General features: G+C 38.1%; 1 protein-coding gene across 2 annotated transcripts in view; it reads right to left on the minus strand.

Moving 5' to 3' along the window:
* The window catches only part of SIPA1L1 (signal induced proliferation associated 1 like 1), a 195112-nt gene extending 173379 nt beyond the window's left edge, over positions 1-21733 (minus strand). For both annotated transcript variants that reach the window (XM_069858199.1, XM_069858198.1), the window contains exon 1: positions 21631-21733. The gene's annotated coding sequence lies outside the window, so the exon portion shown is untranslated. The remainder of the gene's footprint in view (positions 1-21630) is intronic.
* Positions 21734-22124: the final 391 nt, after the last annotated feature.

Genomic DNA, 22124 nt, shown 5'->3' on the forward strand with positions numbered 1-22124 from the left:
TCTAATTTCAAATAAATTAGTGAAACCAGTGAACTCCTTATTTGAAAAAAGTTGAATTGATTTTACTGTTCCCATGGCCATAAGAAAAAAAAAGTACATTAAATGGTCATTTCATTCACCATGTCTACTTTCATCCTGACCACTAAAGCACAGAAAAGACCAAGGATAACATGTTATTTGAGAAGAACCTTTACATGGAGCTCTTGGTTCAGGAAGGGATTTCCTTCATTCATTCTATTTTTACAAACCTACGAAACAGGGCTTAAGTGCCAGCTAACCTTATTTTTTTCAGATGTCAGTTTGGAAATAAGAGGAATGATTTGCTTTCAACTCTGAGCAGCTTAGCTTGCAGGTCCCTCCCTGAGAGAGGCTTGGCTATTACTCAAATCCATCCAGCCACAATGAAGTGCCCAACTCCCCCTGATGTGTTGATGAAACCCAATAAATGCATTATATAATCACAATGGCAAACACTAGAAGAAAGATGTGTCCATGAATAAATATAGTTCATCACAATTCTCTGTTCTGGTGAGCTACAAAATCTCATGTATTATAACAAGTTACGCCACATGACTGTCTAAAGGCAGTCTGTCTCCAGCCAGTCAGACGGTAAACTAATGCTCTGACATGCCATAACATACACATTTTCACACAAATCCCACCACCTTCAAGGTTTACACCAAAAAGGGCACAGAAGTTATAGCTAAATAGTCACATAGCAATTAAAGAACATGAATACCATGCTTCGGAACGGTAACTATATGAAAAACAGGGTGTAACACAGCGTTTGATTTTATTGTGAAGCACAGTACTTGAGATTTCAGGAATGAGAGTATCAAAATGTTCCTCAAGGGGCATAAAAATTCCCTATGATTCTGATTTTAAAGCACACATAGCAAGAATAAAGCGCTATTATAATATTTCTATTACCACAATACATAAAAAATTAAATCAAAATAGGATCTACTGTGTATTAGGTGCAGCAAAAACAAAGCCAGTTCCTGAGATAATTACCTAAACTACTCGTCATACTGTAAGCATTAGGCAATTAATACTGAAACTGCATTCTCTCTGCCAGAGGGAAAAGATGCCACACAGTTAAGGATGTACAAATTAATTTTCTATTGTGCAACACCTTGTTTGGTTTGCTTGTTTCAGTCTCATCTGCATAAATTCAGCAAAGTTATCATTTAATTATACAGTATGCAAATCACTACATTTCAGTTGGTCTAAGCTGTTGCACTCACAGCACAGGAATTCATCGTCTCCCCAGTAACACACATCTGAACCAGAGAAGACAGATGCAGGCACAGCAATGCAAGCAGGCAAAAGCAATTTCTAGAAGTGACTTTAAAAAAACCTTGCCCCCAGTGAAGGAAGCCAGCTGAAGGTGAGGGGGCTTAAAAGCTCGAGGCTATGAATTTAGTAGTTTGTAGCAACAGTTCAGAAGTGTTGCTTCAACAGTAAACAGTAAACACCAAACCACACCAGGGGCAGTGTTACAAAGACAGTCACCTGGGGCTAACTTAAGGCACCCCCGAGAGCTGCCTCACCATGCTGACCCGGGGCTCCTCAAGCAGCCAACTGGCCAAAAAGACCACAATGCAGGACAGTGCCATCCTCTGTCCTGGCTGTTAAGCATCACTGCAGCTCCAGCTCACAGCCAAAGTCCCATACCAGCAAATGTCGCCGACCTTATCTTCCCTTCACAGATGACCCTTGCATAAATACTGACAAATATTGCTGCTAACAGGCAGAACATTCAGGTCATTAACGTCTCCTCACTACATCTTAAGTTAATTGGGGGAAAGGAGACAGGAAAATCAGCCCAGAGTTATCATGAGATCAAATGCCATGCAACTCCTCATGCCGCCTGAAGGTGAACTTCTTCAAAGCTAATATTTCCCCAGAAAAGACGCAGCAGGACTGCAATACATCCACCAGTCCCCTGAAATGACAGCATCTATTCCTGCATTTATATAAAAAGAAGGGGGAAAAGATATATAAAAAGAAGGGGAAAAAGATATACAGAAAAACTTCAGATGATTCTGCTTTGCTGTTGGGAAGCACCACAAACTAATCTCTTAAACTCCCTAGAAAAATAGATGTTGCCAAGTTTTTCTTTATACACAAATATCTCGCCTTTAATCTGTTATCTTCTAACTGAACCATTAATACTCAAAATTTGAGCCTTTTTGTCAAAAAAAAAAAAAAGCTGTTCTTTCATTGGTCAGCCAATTAACAAAACTGTATTTTTCTCTCAGAAAGGCAAAAAGAAAACAAAATCCTAGCAACTGGTACACAATTTCTCAGTATGGTTTCCTCAATTTAACTGTATAATTCCAACTCAGGTGTGGGTTCTTCCCTAGAAAGGGTGCAGCAGAGTAGCTGTGAAAGGCAAGATATTGATGATGAACACCATTTACAACATGAGAAATTAACTGTCAGGAGAACTTTTAATGAATTAGTCCTGCAAACACATGAAAAATGCTGTTTCATCTTCCATACTCTAGAGTATTTACAGCCCCCTAAAATTATCCCAAGGGCTAAATTATTTCACAAAATTAATTGGTGAAAAATCCCAGTGAACCAATTTTTAAATGTATGCAAGACCTACAAAGCACTTTTTTTCTGATAAGTAGCAGCTGTCCTATTTATTTTTCAGGCTTTTTACTTCACATTGGGACTGTTTACACAACCTTTGACAGAAGTGGAAGAAGGTATTTTTAAGAGGCTAGGGAAAAACCCCTATGTGTTTCAACAGTTTAAGATAAGCAACAGAAAATAACCTTTAAAAAGAGCTATTTAATTTCTATATTGTTTTTAGCTTATCCCCATAAACACTGTTTTTAATTCCACTTAACTACAGAAATACAAGACACCCTGTGGGAAAACAACAGATTAGCCTACGCTTATAGAAAGCCATACCTTGAACTTCATATACATATATATATAGACTGGCAAGACAGACATAAAACTAATGCCCATCTAGCAGTCATTTGACCAAGTGAGAGTGCATGAAACAACAGGCAAAGTACTTAGTGAAACAGTTTAATGGTCTTACTGCTGCAGCATAGTTTTCACACACCATCTCAGTTATGCAAAATACTCTTCTGGTGCTGGAGCCATGAAGGCAGGTGACATTTCCTTGAAATTACAGCATATTTATATATAAACACTCAGAAGTTTTAGCATTATTCAGGTATTTGTGAACCGTAACAACTGAGGCAAATGGAAATAAAACCAGATCCCTGAGTTTTCAAGCTCCCATCATGACAGAGAAGCATGATTCCTTCCTCTAGCAGTGCCTTAAGTGCTCAGTTTCTACCATGCTGTCTCGGAGAGGACATTAAAAAACAGCAATCTGAATGAAACATCATCAGTTAAACATACACACATCCATCTGAGTGGATGAAGTTAGATTAATTCAAGCCATATTACCTAGCAGTTCACTATTGCCACAAGCCATAACCTGACAATTTATTTCCTCTCCACATCCCATCCTTCGGCATTACCTCTCTAATGGCTTAGCTGACCTGCACAGGGTCAAGTCTGACACAGGCTAATGTCATGAGAAAGGAAGAATGGGGAAAGACTAGGTTCTGTAGAAGTAGTTATGGAGAGGTTTTCAAAATCCTTCACAACGGTGTTTGTCACTTAACAATAATAGATATCTATTGGCCTCTCTGATATCACCTACAAGTAAGACCTAATGGACTCCACAAAGGGCATAAAACGTCATCAAAAAGGGAACCAACACACACAATGCACATACATAAAAAAAAAAATACCAGAAATTGTTTTCAAAGCAGAAAGTTAAAACTACACAAGCCATACTTCAATCAGGTTTCTGTGACAGGTTGTCTAATAAAATCAGAAAGTTTCTTACTTAGTTTCAGAGGACACTAACGCAATGCTTCCCAGACTGCACTAAATCTCAGGCTACGTTCTGATAGGAGCTTCAACTGACTAGCACTTGGGGCGTGAAATTTAATAGAAGAATATTAATTTTTTAATATATGACAACATTAATATTACCCTTCAATTAAAAAAAAAATGGCAAAAGGCTACACAACAGAATAAAATAGTAAGGAATTTTCCAAGTGAGTCCCGGAAAGTTTGTAACAGTGAAGAAAACTGGAACAGTAAAATAACATCAATACTACCCACTTTGCTCATAAGGGAAGGTTAATCTTTCCCTGTTAATATGTAACAAATATCATTTTTTAAAAGTCTATTTAGTATACTTGAATTTTGGACCATGAAACTGCTTGAGTTTACAAGGAAGCATACCTGTCAGTATAAATTATTCAGCTTTAAAATCTTATGACTTTTCACCATGACATAGGAAACATTACACCTCCTGGTGCATCTCACTAGCTTTGTTTCCTGGCCATGTAGCACTGCCCCAAGACATCACTAATACCCAGAACTGAAGTTGGTGGCCTTTTATCAAGTAGCTGATGCACACAGAGTTCATTTTCTCCCACCTTTTTATTAAATATGTCAATTATGTAACTTCTTCACAAAAGAAAAAAAGTGACAGTATTTCAAAGCAAATCATAGAATCATAGAATGGTTTGGGTTGGGAGGGACCTTAAAGCCCATCCAGTTCCAACCCCACCTGCCATAGGCAGGGACACCTCCCACTAGACCAGGTTGCTCAAAGCCTCTTCCAGCCTGGGCGTGAACACCTCCAGGGATGGAGCTTCCTCAACTTCTCTAGGTAACCTGTTCCAGTGCCTCATCACAGCAACAAACTTCTTCCTAATATCTAACCTAAATCTCCCCTCTTGAAGCTTAAAACCCTTACCTCTCATCCTATCACCACACTCCTTGATCAAGAGGCCCTCCCCAGCTTTCCTCTAGCCCCCTTTATGTACTGGAAGGCTGCTATAAGGTCTCCCAGGAGCCTTCCCTTCTCTAGGCTGGACAACCCCAACTCTCTCAGACTGTCCTTGTATGGGAGATGCTCCTGTCCTCTGATCAGCTTTGTGGCCTCCTCTGGACTTGCTCTAATGAATCCATGTCCTTCTTTTGCTGAGGATTCCAGAACTGAGCGCAGTACTCAAGGTGAGGTCTCATGAGAGCAGAGTAGACGGGCAGAATCACCTCCCGTGACCTGATGGTCACACTTCTTTGGATGCTGCCCAGGATACAGATGGTTTTCTGGCCCACAAGCACACACTGCTGGCTCATGTTGAACTTCTCACCCAGCAGCACCCCAAGCCCTTCTCCTCAGGGCTACTTTGAATATGTTCTCAGCACAGCCTGTATTTGTGTTTGGGATTGCCCCAACCCAGGTGGAGGACTTTGCAGCACTTGGACTTGTTGAACTACTTGATTTTAGGCACGGGCCCACCTCTTAAGCCTATCAAGGTCCCTCTGGATGGCACCCTTCCCTCCAGCATGTCAACTGCACCACACAGTTTGGTGTCTCGGCAAACTTACTGCAAGTGCCCTCAATCCCACTGTCCAGGTCTTAAATACCACCAGTCCCACTACCAACCCCTGAGAAAAATCACTTGTCACCAGTCTCCACTTGGACATTAAGCCATCGAACACAACTCTGAGTGTGACAAACAAACAAATTTTACCTTCAAATTTCTAAAACTCTGAGTGATTTTCATGTGATATTGTATTCTCTGTTCATTGTCTTATTTCAGCTTAACCTGGACTTACACATCCAAAAATAATTGCAACTCTTGTTTTTAGTGTGGTACACAATCATTCTGTTACGCTAGTATCAGCTAGACTTAAGCAATATTGAATGTATAAATCAACAAAACTCAACACTTAAATCACAGCCCTGTATCTCTGGTTTTGTTTGCTTCCTAGAAAAGGAAAAAAGCATTGAGCAAGGAAGCCAAGAATCACAATGTAAATCAACAGCTGATAAATTAAAATATATTCACACAATTTATTACTGTTATAGTTTAAAAACTGGCAAGAGTCAGGAAGAAAGAAAGCTAACCTAATGAAATGGTAAGCAATAAACATCTAGTTGTCTCTTGGCCACTACTTTGAACTTAAGCACCACTGACAATTGTACAATGACTTGAAATATGAGTTGGAAATTAGTGTTCATCACCATACATACAATTCCAACATAACAGCCAAATCTTTCACCAAGAAAAAACATGTCATTGAAACATTTTCATATAAGTTCAGAAGTTTAATCCTGTAATTTAGATTTTTGTGAACTAAATCACATGGTCAAAATACAATCTACAACTGCCTACTGGCCTCTGCTTCAACTGCAATACATGTTTAGATTACATGATTTCTACCATTAGCCCCCAAAACAATCTGTGAAATTATGCCACAGTAATGAAGCTAAAATACATTTAACATCCCTTCACACTAAGAAAATTCTCATGTGCTAAGGAAGAAAGAGGAGGGGTTTGAGTTTTTCCTGTTATTTTTTGTTGTTGATTTTTGGTGGGGTTTTTTGTTGTTGTTGTTTGGGTTTTGGTTTTTGGTTTTTTTGGTTTTTTTTTTTTTTTAAGAGCTTCATATACTTCTTCATTCATTTCTTCACTCACTACAAACGTATCACTTACGTCCAGTATTAAAAGTAATACTGCTGTATGTTTCTCAAAAATACAGACAAACTACTTGGAGAAAGGAAGCATTTATTGTTCAGTGGCACCAACTTAGGATTTAAAAATATTAAAACCAAAATCTTTTAGGAATAAGTTAGTATTCCTGCCAAAGAAACCTGTTCCTTCTCTTTCTCTCAAACTTCACTGATCGAAATTCTGAAGAAGGAAAGTCTCCTGTTCATCACAAACCTCCAACAGGTAAACTTCCATAAAAGTGATGGTTCTATTACTGTTCTTCATTATATTCCAGCATTACTACTGTCAAAAAAAAAAGCTAGCACATTAAATGCTTGTTACACACCTACAGTCAGCAGACAAACCACATGTTATTTCTCCCACAGAAGTCTTGCCCAGAGAAGTATTCCACAGTCAACACCTTGATAGGTAAGTTTCTAACTTCTCCCACTGGCTTCTGACTCCTGCATATTACTTGCACCTATTAAGTTCCTTTTTTTTTTTAAATTATAAATAATAGAAACAAAAGCTCTCCAAGAAGAACTTCATCTAGTGCTCCTATTTCAGTTTGCACAAATCAACTTCACTGCCTTGCAGCACATGCTGGATTGCAGAACAGCCATCTCCATTTCTCTGCTGCTGTTCTGCTGGCAAGCTGTGCTGTGCAGTGGCCTTCCCTGGACCACACAAGCAGGTCTTTCCACCATACTCCCAAGAAGTTTCCTACCAAACCCCAGCCTGGGTTCTACCATCCACAGCTGCCAGAGACACCTCAGATGAGTCTGCTCGCGAACTTCTTTTCTGTTGCAAAAAAAAGCTGGGTGCATGTTAAAAGGCAAAAGCAACTAAAGAAACTCCAGCCAAGAGGTTGCCATGGTACTGGAAGATCAGAAAAAATTTTAAGCTTGGAGGAGCAGAGTGTTGCTCTACAGCTGTATGAAGTCAAGCAACTGATACTGGAAAAGCCTGTAAAAAAACACAATTTCATCAGTTACTGGTGCTTTAAAAAAGGAAGATGAGGTGACTTGAGGAAGAAAAAAGCAGTAAGTTGTCATAGATTGAGTTGTCAGCTGGAAAAAGCAGAACATGGCAACATCAGATAAAAATCAAACTAGCCAAAACCATATACAGATGCTCTACACTTTCTTCCTCCTTTTCCCAGAAGGTAGATAAGCTTCTTATTTTGTTATTGTTTTGGAGGAGCTAAAGATTAGGGGGAAGCAGCAGAAGAAACTATGATTAAACATAAAGACAGCATTTGAAAAAGAACAAAGGCTTAAGTTTTCACAATGCTGCAAGAATCACATTGCAAATTTTTCTCCTCCTACCCTCTATTATTCTGTGTGATATAATCACATATTACATACAGGCGTTAATCAAAAGCTTCTCAAAGCTATTCACAAACATCTAGTTAGGTCTTACAAAAGAAATAGTAGTTTTCCATCTTTCTAAACAAAAACAACTCACAGACAGGGACCTGATCCAAGACAATGCCATGTCCCAACCACAACCTGTGTATCTATTCCTCAGTGCTACGCTGCCCAGCACTCACCTAGGTGTTCTTCCCATGTCCGTCAAGCAGCTCTAAAAATATTTACTATACACACTTAAATACATACTTTAAAACTATTTACCAGACCGACCTACCTGCAGAGAAACTATTCGTGGAATAAGCTGCAGGGTTTTCTTTGTATTAGGACGAGGTGTACTACACAAAGCATTCTAGTTACCTCTGAAAAACAGTGGTGGTAAAAACCAGTCTGGCTAAAACAAGCTCGAGCCCAGCAACATACGTCAAGATTTGTAGGAAGTGAACATTAGCTCCATTTGAAAAGAAAGTTTATATTTCAGCCCCTTCCTTTCCTTGAAAGCAGTCCACAATGAAAGCATCCCTGTACAACAAACAAACCCAGGCTCCATTTCAGCAACACTGATGAATATTTGTGACCTCTCAAGACTCCTTCCAACCCAACCCACTGTGTGAAGCATTCTAATATCAATTAACACTACCTAACATGAATAACTGGGAACATCAAATCCATCCCCTGAACATGAATACACTAAAAGACAAAGGTTGTATTTTGAAAACAAGGCACTTGCTGTCTTCCTTACACATCCTATTGTCACCTCTGCATATAATAAAAGTGACCTTGGTTGTCATGCTGTATCCTACAAAGCAGGCATCTGAAGGAGGATCTACTCAAGGCAGGAAAGGAGATGAGAAATTTAACCAAATCTCACCCTGCAAATCCAGGTCCCATGCAAACTTGTTTTACAAGTGATCAGTTTAGCTGGAGATAGGAATAACCCAAACCACTTGCATACATTACGCTGCCACAAATGATACAAGCGAGACCTAATTTACTAAGGATAAAATGAGCCTGCCAGGGTAGGCAAAGAGCCAAACCAGCCTATCTTAGGCAGACAGCATTCACACAATCCCTGCAGCTGAAACTGAGAAGATGGGGAGAGGGGACTATTTGGTGGTGGGACAAGGAGAGGGCCTTTTTCAAAGACACCTTTGGTCTGTCTCAATATGGTGTTTCTCTCTGAGAATCTGAGAAGTCATACTGTGATGGCATGCATCAACATGTGTAGACATCTTCCTCACCTGCACAAAGGTATAAGATGAAGAATTGTGGGGCAACACTAATGAAAGTATTCAACACTTTAAACCACATCATCCCTCCCATCTTCATAAAATTTTCTCAAGACAGACAGAAAGTAGTCCCTAATAAAGCTTTGTATAGACAAACACTCCTTTTCACTGTTCTATAATGTTTTATACTTTAAAAGAACCACATGCCTAATAGTAATTTACCAGATACTAACTTAAAATTAAAAAGGCAACACCCTTTTCTTTATGGTGATCCGACAAAGAAGGTGAACAAATTAAAACTTTTTAAAAAAGCACATAATAAATTTTACAACATTTATTATGCAACAGTCCATGCCACTATTAAATAGCTAGCATTGTAGCTGAAGATACAATATGCCAACAGAGTTTAGAAATACTTTTTTGTAATAAATCAAATCACAGTTAAAATATGACAGGAGAAACCAAGGAAACCTGAAGTGTTTGTGAACATGAGCATCTCCGAACAGAGGAAGGGTGAACATCTAATATTACCACATGACTGTTGCACCTCCTTGTCCTGGTCACACAGGGCTCCTACACAATAGCCTCCCTTCCTAACAATACTTATGTTGTGACTTTTCATCTGCTTTATGCCTTTCTTTTCACAGCCAATGCACATCCATTCTAAGTACCCCTTACCCCAGGGTAATATGCTACTCATTTCAAATACTTCCTAATTTCACATTTACTTCTAGTTTTAGTCTAGCTCTCATTTCAAACCATCTGTAATAATGAATAGTCCAATAACTCACTATCATCAAATCTTTTTATCATAAGATAAAGTACAAAAACATTAAAAGCAATGGCATTTGCAAAAATGACAAGAAAGTATGGCAATCCACATATGTAAACAAATAGAGGACATCCTTTCCATACAGAAACCAAGGAACAAACAAATTACACAAAGCATTTTACAAAAAGCAACACTTAATGTTTAGTGAAGGCATAATACAATAGTCTTTTACAGAGACGTAGCAAATCAAAACAAAATATCAAAGAGGAATATGAAGAAAAATAATTAAACATGCAGAAAACATTGTGTGCGTTTCAAAAGTTATTACGATTTTTGATAAAAATATTTTACATAACTTTTACTTGAATACACTCCCTCAAAGATACACTGTCATCAGCATTAACATCTTTCGTGATGACATGCTGTGCTTATCACTAGTTTAAAATTAAAAACAAACTTTTTACTCTTGTTGCACAGGCCCTAACAGCGATAGTGTTATCTTACAGTAGTTTTTAAATCAAAAAATACACTAGCCTGTCATATCTCTGCTTTTTGGAAATAATCATCAAATACAGAAAGGAAGTTGATGCAACAAAACGGCAGAAAATAGTTCTGATCGTTTTTTATAAAGAAGAAAAATGAAGGAAGGGAAAGAGCTATTCAGAATTTGGAAGCTTTTCTAGAAAGATTTCAGAAACAAAAGCTAACTAGGCTTCATTTTTATATAGCTGGACTGTATTATATTAAAAAGATATGCAAAATAATTTACTGCTTATGGCGTTATAGAAGATACTAAAATTTCACAAATGCATCAGGACCATCCCACACTGCACTGGTTGACAGAAGATGCTGTGTCTCAGCCACACAATCTCAATCCTCCCTTGTGTCCACATTAGTATGTGGCAAGCAGCAAGCTGGATCACTTTACTATTCTGGCCAAGAAGCAAAAAAAGAAAAAAAAGTCTTCACAAATCTATGAGCCGAGTTGATTCACCGCCTATATGCAGATCTATTAGTACTACTGCAAGTAGAATGCTTCAACGGAAAGAAATTATCTAGCACCAGTGCAATTTGAGGCTGCCTCCAGCACAAAGCCTCACCTCATACACGGGATCCTGATTCACCTTTGGCTGAAACCAAAACTGCACACGATTTTATCCAACTGCATGCACTGTGGGAGTTGCCTTTTGAACACGGTGCACATTTAGAGGTGGTCTGGAATCAGTCAGTTCTGTAACCTACCACAAAGATCAAATCTCATGTTCAATATAGGTTTTAAACTCAATTTTAGGACTCTGCCAAATTTTAGCTGAATTACTTTTTTTGCTCGTGGTTTCAGAACAATGCATTTCCAACTTGGGAAATCAGAACATGAAAAGCATGCAGCAGGAAATGGGACCTTTAATGAAAACATTATATTCTCAGGCATGTCAAATCCCACTGCATACATGAAATAACTTGATTTGACCTTCACTCCATCTTTTGCACTCACAAACTAAGTGCCTTATACAACTACCATAGAACTTTGGGCTAAGGAATGCACTGACTTCAGTATTACTCCCTCCTGAGGTAGCAAACCAAACACTGAATTGCAAAGTGCCTAATAACTAGAATTCTACTTAAAGACAGCAGCCAAAGAACTGAATAGAATCAGGTAATACTCACTTTCAAAATTTCCTGCTTGCTTAGCACATTACTGGAAAGCTTAATTATTTTTTTTAATAAATCACCTGCAAATTTCAAAATGTTTTGGAAAAGGTTTCCAAATATGAGGAAACATTAAGCAACTGGTTTTTATTTTTCAGCATTTCTATAATGAAAGACTAACTTATTTAATATTCTTTTAAAAACAACAGTCTCAGTATTGTCAGTTGCTTCCACTTTTTGTGGCTTAATACTGGCATCACAAAATTTCATCCAAAGGATGGCATTCATGCCACCAACCCACATACACTTCTTGGCAGGCTACAAAGAAGTCTATGCTCCTCACAAGGCAGCTCTGTGCTATGCAGTGACTGATGGCTGTAAAATATTACCCCAAACGGAAGTTAAGTAAACAAAATGTATGCAAGCACCAGAATTCATACTCTAGTGAATAATCAAAGTCTTCAAAGGCCTTGTAACTCGAAAGAAGGAACTTGCAGTTTCTATCACCCCACACTTGAATTTTAATCAGAAAAAAACCATTAAAGAACACAGAAAATACAAAAACCACTCATGAAGAGCATGAGCAAAAACAGACTGAAGATTCCAGTTTAAGATATTTCTCTCGCATGCCTTTAAGTAATTATTGCTTTCAAAGCTCTTTGTCTAGCCTTTGACACTGGAAACAGACGAGGAATTGTATCTTGAACAGAAAGACAAACTGGTTCACAAAAAGGATTAAAAGAACAGCACTGGAGGGCTGTGCATGATTTTTTCCCCCTTGGAAATGCATAGTAAGTGATAAAAGTTTTTCAGCTCAGCTCATCTTTTACAGAGTAACAAAATTCTGGTAAGACCATTACTAGTAGTATAAAGAAACAATAAACAGAACACAGTAAAAGACAGTCTTCTATTCCCCAGCTCCTCAAAAGCTGACTCCCTGAAACATAGTACCTCCATGCAGTTGCAAGCTTAACGTACTACTTTGATGAAACAGACTCATTAACCAGGCATGAGAGTAAATTACCTGTATTTGTACAGTATATAGCAACTCATTCTAGAGTATGAAGGCTGCAAGCACTCCAACATATGTATACACATGTACCTAAAATACATGATTAATGTATACTTATAATATACATGGTTATGATAATGTAGAGGCTACTCTCGATGGAATAATGTTTAGCAGATAAACCAAGTTCTAATGTTGTTTTGCACTACTTCTTGTTCATATCATTTTCTGGAAATTGGTAGAAACAAGAAACATTCTATTTCTTAACTGAACTTTGCACAGTTTCAAATTGATATCTCCTGATTAAACACCTACAACTAACTGAACCAGGATCAAACTTTTTCTCTCCAAAAGGTCTTCTACCCCTACTCTACACTGCCAAGTAAGTATACTACCATGCAAAATACAGGACTATGCTCACCACAAGAGAAGGCAGGTTATTATCAACTACGGCAACAAATAAAAGCTCAAAGCATATGTTCACAGCCACCACAGCTGTATGACACATGAAAACAGTCTTCTCATTATTCATGTAGAGTTCCCATTAACTCAAAACTTCCTTGTGTGAATACCTGCATATTTGCATGCAATTACACTGTGGCAACAAGCGGATTTAAAAGGTTGTAACACTGAGATCAGCTTTCTGTTTAAGTTGTGTTTTCTTAAAGAGCGGTGAAAACCATTCATAACAAAAGGCAAAAACAAAATAACCTGAAAAATACATGTTAAGAAATTAATCATTACACATGTAAAATGTTAATAAAAAAAGTCATTCAACTATTTGCATACTCAAAATTAAAAGATGTGTTCAGAAATTCTATGTCAGAAATAAGAAAAATATTTTGTAGGCTGTTACAAACATCTCAAAGTTAAAAATAAAAAAATTAATTACCACAGAAATGCAAAGTCTGAAAAATTAAATAAGTCTACAATTGGAATTCTTAACAGTACTGATCAATGTAATTTGTTGTCGAGTATACTAAAAGTAACGAAAGAAATAATCTTTGTCAGAATAGTTCCGCTCTACATTAGCTGGTCATGCCCATGAACTCTGGCTTTTAAATCCACCTGATAATGAAATCTGTCAAGTAAAATGAAAATACAGTGCAGCTTTTCTTAAGAAGTCAAGAGGTCTTAGTATAATATACAGATGAGACCCTGACATATCAAGAGAGCTGTTGCTAATTATCAGTGGAGATGAGTCATGCATGCTTAGCAGGATTCAAGTTTTATGAAAAGATTATAGACACATAAAAATCCCAAGTGGACTACTTCAAAAAACGCTTTAAGAAGAAACACTATTTTCTGTTTTACCAACCTCCCAATTTCACACAGAATCACTAGATTGGAAAAGACCCCCAGGATCATGGAGTCCTATTAATCACTAAACCATGCCCTTCAGCACCTCATCCACCCATCTCTTAAATACCTCCAGGGAAGGTGACTCAACCACCTCCCTGGGCAGCCTCTGCCATTGCCCAATGACCCTTTCTGTTCCAGCCTGAACCTCCCCTGGCAGAGCTTGAGGCCATTCCCTCTTGTCCTGTCACCTGGAAGAAGAGGCCAGCTCCCTCCCTCTCTATAACCTCCTTTCAGGTAGTTGTAGAGAGCAATAAGGTCTCCCCTCAGCCTCCTCTTCTCCAGGCTAAACAACCCCAGCTCTCTCAGCCACTCCTCGTAAGACTTGTTCTCCAATCCCCCTTCACCAGCTTCACTGCTGGACTGCTTTCTGTGGACGCGCTCCAGAGCCTCAACATCCTAAGCTCAGAAACTTACAAGCCTAAAACATAATATGTAGTTTTATAAGATAAAAATCCTTATTATAGCCCATTATACAAACACGGCATATTGAGACAATCCAGCTTCTGTTCTGAAAACTCAGATGACTGCAGACGTGTAATGGAAATATAATTACTTACATTAAGCTAATTAAAACAAAGAGAAATACCTTTTTCTCTTATCTGTGAGTAACCACTATACAACCATGGTTCTAATTATTTTTAATGTAGCATAGTCATATCACTCTACTTCCTGCCCCGATGTTTAATGAGAAGTAATTAGCAGAAAGCAGTACTAGTCTTCACAACCAGGGGGGCATGCAAAAATACAGAAAATATTCATCTATGATAGCAGGGCTTTATGTGCTGTTCCTGGAGTTTGAGTAACTTCGTAAATTTTGTTTCGTCCCAGATTACCCAAAGCTGCTCTATTTCAAGAAATAATTGCAGCCAGGTAATTTGAAGGGATCATTTTGCCTTCAAGTAACTTTCTGGCTGAAGTATTCTGTTCATAGGTCATTTTCATTTCTTTACAGTAGTTAACAGCAGTTCCTTAAAGTCAGTTAGCACTTTCATAGCCAGCCTGTAGTTCACATGTCACCTCCCTATTCACAAGTCTGCAAGAATACACAGAAGAACCTTAAAAGCATCAGTTTCAAAATAAAAGGTATATACTCAAATATTCAAGTACTGTAGGTAGATTTACCTGCAGACTACCTACTACTAGTAGACTACTACTACTATGAGAGTTGAGTCAGATTCTTAAGACGCTGGAACTACCAACTCTTCTGAACTACCATCTGCTGGACTTCAGCAGAGTTCCAGGATCTACATGGGTATATGATGACAACAATAGCAAAGGACAAGAAGTAATCAAAAAAGGGTAAACTGAAGGCATTCAAGCACAAAGAACAATGTGTCCAGTTAGACAGTTTCCTATATTCTTCCTGCTTCAGAATGAATCACATTTGGTTATTTCACAGGAGTTCTATGAGCTGGCACATTTTGAAGAAAACTGCCATTTTGTGTTCCAGTACTCGAGCTGCCATCAAAAAAAAGTTTGACAGACCCCTCACAGAAGCAAAGAACTTCAAAAATAAAAATGCATGCTTGCTGACTATCTGCAACAATTATTTCAGGTATAAAAATTCACTTCAAGTGACAAGACTGGTTAAAGAATCTATAGAACAATGGAAGAAGCATTATTATATAACAAAGATCTCATTCTATTACTGAAGCAATAATTATGTTTGGGAGCACATTTTGACAGAACACACATTTTCTCCATCAGGCACTATTTTCTAACTATAAAACCACCTAGAAATAAAAGACTAGATGCTTTGTAGAAAGCAATGTAGCCACTGACCACAAAAAAAATCCCCAACCACCAGTCTTTGGGTACAACTATAATAGAAGCAGTAAGCGTCCTTGTTATTCCCATGGCTTTACGCCTAAGAACAGGTCAGAAAAGAATGTTTTCTTTTTGTGGATAAAAACATGGAATTTTGGAGGATTTGCTTTGTTTATCTTGTAGTCATGTCATTTGTCTCTGCAATACAAAAGAAAACTTATCTCATAAGTGGGCATCACAGAGCATCAAACTGTACTTGCAATTAATTTTCAAAAGCAACATGAACTTACATAGAACATTATAATCCATGAAACATTAATTACATTGGGATTATGTGATTTTTCTGAATATCATTCTGGAATTAACATGTCACTTGAGACACTATCAGAAACAAATTCAGTCATGTTTAGCCTCGAGAAGAGGAGGCTGAAGGGAGACCTTATTGCTCTCTACAACTACCTGAAAGGAGATTGTGGAAAGGAGGGAGCTGACCTCTTCTCCCAAGTGACGGGTCAGGACAAGAGGGAATGGTGTCAAACTCTGCCAGGGGAGGTTCAGGCTGGACATCAGGAAAAAATATTTCACTGAAAGGGTCATTGGGCACTGGAACAGGCTGCCCAGGGAGATGGCTGAGTCACCTTCCCTGGAGGTGTTTAAGGCATGGGTGGAGGAGGTGCTAAGGGGCATGGTTTAGTGATTGATGGGAATGGTTGGACTCAATGATCCTGTGAGTCCTTTCCAACCTAGTGATTCTATGATTCTATGTACTACTTCACAATTACTATAGCTGCCATTTTACAATCCCAGAGCCCAGCCAACAGATTTCCTTTTTCATTTTATCTAGAAGTCCCAGAGAAATATTTCTAAAGGCAAATAGAATGTAAGTATTCTAAGCATCTTCCCGTTGCTACCTGAAATGTAACATGATGCCTCTCAGATATTCTGAAAATCTAGTGCAAATAGCTATTCCACATTATCGTAGTGGCTCTCAAGACATCCATAATCGCCCCCTCTCTACATAGCACAGCTCTGACCATCAGCCAGCTATTAGGACATGACAGGTCTAAAATATTGCTCTGTGTATTTTTTTTCCAGCATTATTAATTTACCCAGCCAGCAAGGGGACAAGAAGGAAGGTTCAGGGAAGGCTTCTCCCCCTGGGAGACTTCCCCACTCCCGAATCAGCTTACAGGCACAAAGAGCTACCTTGGTGGTATCACAGTATTACACCCACAGTTAAACTTAACTGCGGTCACACATTTTATTCAGTAGTTTGAAGTGTTCAAACAAAAGAACCTGTTAAGTAAAGCTGAGATTTACAGCACTCGGTCCTATCAAACCCTTCATTAAATCACCTTCTTATTGTACAGCAACCATGATGAACTGTTTACAACATATTAAAAACGCACCTTCATAAGTGTAGCAAGTCAGGGTGCAGTTCCCTCACAACTGGCAAGGAACACGTCTTTCAAATATTTCCAGTTCTTCTGCGCAGCAGGTTGGGTTTAAGGCAGCAGAACTCAACAGGTTAAAACTCATTCAGGGTTATCTCATGCCATTGACACAACTATAAGGTGTGCCTTTTGGCTTTGCTAGAGATACTCTTAATTATTCATCTTCCTTCACCTGCCTGTTCAAAGAAAAACATCATTTCCTTACAATAAGGTATATAGTAAAGCACCCCAATTTCCACAAAAAAGTCCAACCATTTAGGATCTGCAGAAGGAGAGAATGAGCATGCAAAAACTATTCAATGTAAAAGATAAGAAAAGTTAAAAAATATACAAGGAGAACAGCAAGATTTCTTATTTATAGGTCTTAAAGAAACCAAATTCTCATAGGATGAAGGAGCAACAAATTACTTGAAAATTATAACTAGTCAACAACTATGAATTGGGAGATAAGCAAAGGCAATAAGCTTTTTAAAATGGTGACCAAAGGAGAAAAAAAGGGAAGAGTAAGACACATTGATAACCTTGCTCGATGACCTTCACTTTGACCCATGCTCATAAACATGTAGTAAACTGAAAGATACAGAAACTTCTATAAACTTTGCAAAGCTAAAAAACTTGACAGTCAGAATTAGTGAGAATAACCCTTGTCTGAAAGTCACTACCGATACCTACAGAAGGTTTGCACAGTGACAGGCTAACTGTGAAATAAAATGTGAGATGGAATACATTGCCAATAAACGTAAGAGGAAGGGAAATAATAACCTTGACTGAACCTACATATTAACAAGATTCACATTCATTGTTGACCCTTCAGAAAGTCTTGAAGTCACTACTCATTGTCTGAAAATATGTGTTACACAATCAAAAGGCAAGTGAAAAGAACTGGGATATTTTAGAAAGGAAAACAAAACAGAAATCACTACTACGGTTCTTGAGTACTGTTTGTTACTCACGTTATTCTAAAAAGATAATGGAAGGAGTAGAGAAAAAGTGACAAATAATCCAAAGATACAGCGTGGCTTCCACACAAACAAGAAATACAGACAATTATGGCCTTGGAGGGATTAAAGAAAGATACATTGCTAAAATTATGAACACATGCAGGAAGTAGTTATCCACGGCATGAAAGGACTGGTGAAATCTTGGTAAGGTAACCAGAGTTTAACAAGAAATCTAAGAGCAATTTTCTTCTCCACAATCCATTATTCTGACCAGAGGTCAACATCAGAATTGTAGTTTGATTCAAGAAGTGAATCCATTGAAGGTCAGGCATTTTTTAATGTAACACACTTAAGTATGTTATCTCCAGTGATGGCCGTCCTGAAGCTAGAATGCTGTGAATAACTGCTTGTAAATACTGTTTCTTATGTTTTTCCCCGCATATTTAAAAAGAAAAAAAAGGGAAGCTGAAAAGCTTAGGGCTTACACCTAACACTCCCCAAAACAGATACATGCAGAACAGTTTTGACTGATAAGCATTTAAGTCACTCTCAGATTACCAAAAGAAGTGGTGGTGTCTCATTTTTCAGCACACATGATATTCAGCATTTCCGGAATGCTACTAGAACTTTCTCTTATTAAATCAAAGTCTAGCCACCATCCGGGGCTGGGCAGGGGGTGGAATGTCACAAGGGTTACAAATGAGTCACCTGAAACTACAGATGAGCAACCAAAGCTGAACAACACGTTTCATTAAGGAGCCCAAATAAAACATGAAACAAATCCCACACATTCCTGTATCATCAGAAGATTCAGATAAGCTTGAACAATGCATAAAATGAAGTTTTTAAAGTAAAGCCCAGTATAATGACAAGAAGTTAGATTCTTTTTCATGAACTAAATTTTCGACTGCTCAAGGTTTGTATTCAATCCTTATAAACATCTCTATTTGTAAGGCATATAATTTAAGATTATGCAATTGCGTTATGGATGCCCCAAAATATTATGTGCTGAAAGCATGAAAGTGTTTACAGACAAAGCCTGCCAAGCAATCATTCCATCAAAACCGCAACTCAGCCACTACTTGAGCTAAACTTGTTCAAACTAGACTGAAATATAGATGTTAAGTATTATGTTCATACTAAATTGCAAAATAAGCACCAGGAAAACAAAAACAACACACCTGTTAGAATGCATTCACAGAAGCAAACTGCCATGCGTAGAGAGCTGGCAGTTAACACCCATGATATTGTAATATAGATTTGAAAGAGGAGACGAAAAAAGCAGAACATTAAGTTACATTATAGGAACACAGATAATTCATAAATACCTCAGATCACTGATGTTGTTTAGGCAGGTTGCTCCCCTTCCCACCTCCCAGAACTGCACTCAGACGTGAAAGGAGTGACGCACTCCGATGAAGTAGAAGGGAAGAGAACCAAGGAATCCGTCACCTATCAATTTACAGTACAGCTTAAAACCTAACTAGATTATTCTCATCCAAAAGCTGCATATGGTGTAAAGAAACAGACATTGTCTCTTCCCAGTTTGTATCCAAAATGACCCAGAGGCCCAAATTAACATGCTCATCGCAGAATTATCCTATCATTTTGGGGGTTTTATACAACAGTGGCTGTGAATTCTCTCAGAAAGAAACAGCAACTGCACTATATTCACAAAGTGGCATTTATTACAACCTATGTTCTTTTTGTTTTATAAATAAAACCTGAAAGCTGGTAACTTTTCAGACAAGCAACTTCCTTTCCCAGCTTGACTTGTTGCTCTTTAAAAATACATTTACTAGCTTTGCTGGTCTTCACAGAAGGCAACACGTGAAGATACCACACTGTTTTTGGGCTGTGGTTTGATGAGCAAATCTTTTGGTGCAGTTGCTTGTCTCTCTACTTCCTTCTCCATTGTGCAAGCATATATGAGGTGGAGGAGGGCAAAGACAACAGCAAAATGACTCAATGACTTGCGCAGCAGTGACGTACCTGGGAGGGAGACCCACAGGACACAAGGCACCCTAGTTCATAATTAAATATACTACAGTAAATTGCAGGTCCCTTTCCTAGGCTGTGAAACAAAAATTTGCAAGACATCTCTATCAAAACAGTAAAGGACAGCAAGTGAAATCTTGGCCCCTAGCACTTGCACTTAAGCACATTAGATTTCTGAATGTCAGTGAGCCAAAGAGGGCCATTTGGCATGCAACAGACATCTCTGTACAGCTCAGCTTAGGTAGCAATTATCCAAGATGTTTCGAAAATTCACAGAATACCTTCTTACCAAAACCAGTCTGCAATTGCAGACAAAGTACAAACCATTTCAGGGAAAAATAACTGAATGCATTGCACTGCAGAGCCTCCTTAAGTACTCCTCAAAAGAAGGCACTAAGGAAAAACGTTTTCAGTAATTTGCCAATCTGCAAGGAGCAAAAAGGACCTAAACTGTTGTTAGCTTATCTCCAACACCGCAGCGTGTGTTAAAACTACCTCAACTCTTCCCTCAGCTGTCCTTGTTTTAGGAAATATGAAAAGAAATACAACTGCACATAGGCAAATTACTTCTCACTGTTCCATCACATCAGGCACAGAAACTCATCATGTTCAAAAATAAAATTTACGCCAATTCCATGTTAGCACTGCATTGCACGAATTATATTTTCCTTGGTAGAAACAGAAGAGCTTCAAACTGTAAAATCACTGTACCTAGTCAATTTTGCCACACGATGAACCTTCTTGTCCATCAAGACCCTTTTAAATTCCTATAAGGTATTTTTCAAAAAGTCATTCTACTTTTGAGTCCATTAACAGAGCCCATAGGATCAAAAGGCCAGAAACTTGAAACGAATTGCCTATAGCTATGAATTTAAAGACTATAGAAAGAAGTAACACAGAAAAAAACTAGATAAGGTTTAACTATACACTGCAGAATAGACCTTCAAAAGACATGGGAGGTTCCTTATTCTCAGCCCACTCTGTTCAAGCTTCCCAATCAGAGCTTTCTCCCACACTCTAAAAAATTATCAGGCAAAACTAACATCTGAAAAGAAAAGAAAGCTTTCCACATTCAAATGAAATGTACTTTGGGATATTTAAAATCCAAAGTAACGCCCCGAAGTTATTCCTCAGTAATACTCATAACTTACAAGAAAACGGTTTAAAAAATGCTGTTTCCCCAGGTTTCATAGCCAACATGCCACCTCACCATATTCTTACATTTCAAAATAAACAGACATCAAAAAAAATCACCTTCTTTCCTTCAGACTTAGTGTTTTGCCACCATTATTTGTACTGTGGAAAGCAATATCTGTCATGACCGTTTCCCAGGTTTAAGTATTCAGAGCAATGATATTTTGCATTATGCTGGAATGAAGACAGACTGGATTTGACTGCTGTCTTTACCCTTCATTATTTCCATTGCTCTTTCCACTTCCATAGCAGGAAGTGCCATATTCTGTATTACAGTAGCTAAATATCCACAAAAGTATAGTTTATGAAACACAAGTGAATTCTTACCCTGCTCATCAATTCCTTTAGATAGTTGTAGGTTCATGAAAACCTTCAGATTTTCATTCCCGTCAGAGTTAATATCTGGTCAAGTCCAATTACTGGTCTTCACCTAAAATACATCAGAAGTTGGAGATGTGATTTTACGGCAATAGCAACACGACACACCCCAAAAATAACATATACCTTTTTCCTCCAAAGTCAGTATTCTCAACTCATTCTCTTCTTTTGTAAAAAACCTTATCAAGACTAATTTTAGTCACAGCTGTAACCATAAGTGATTCACAGAGCAAACTGATAAACTAAATAAGGCTGCATGGCAAGTTCAATTATTGATGCACCATATGCTTCAATATCCCTTTAGGTATACAAAAGCAATCAATTTGTGCAATTTGTTCAAAACACAAAAAGCCCTTATGGCAAAATCATCCTTTAGCTGAACCATCAGTTTGAACACTTGCCTGCTGAAAACATCAGCCATTCACATCCCACAATAACTCAAA

The sequence above is a fragment of the Phaenicophaeus curvirostris genome, chromosome 5, assembly GCF_032191515.1.
Source record: "Phaenicophaeus curvirostris isolate KB17595 chromosome 5, BPBGC_Pcur_1.0, whole genome shotgun sequence".
Taxonomy (NCBI): domain Eukaryota; kingdom Metazoa; phylum Chordata; class Aves; order Cuculiformes; family Cuculidae; genus Phaenicophaeus; species Phaenicophaeus curvirostris.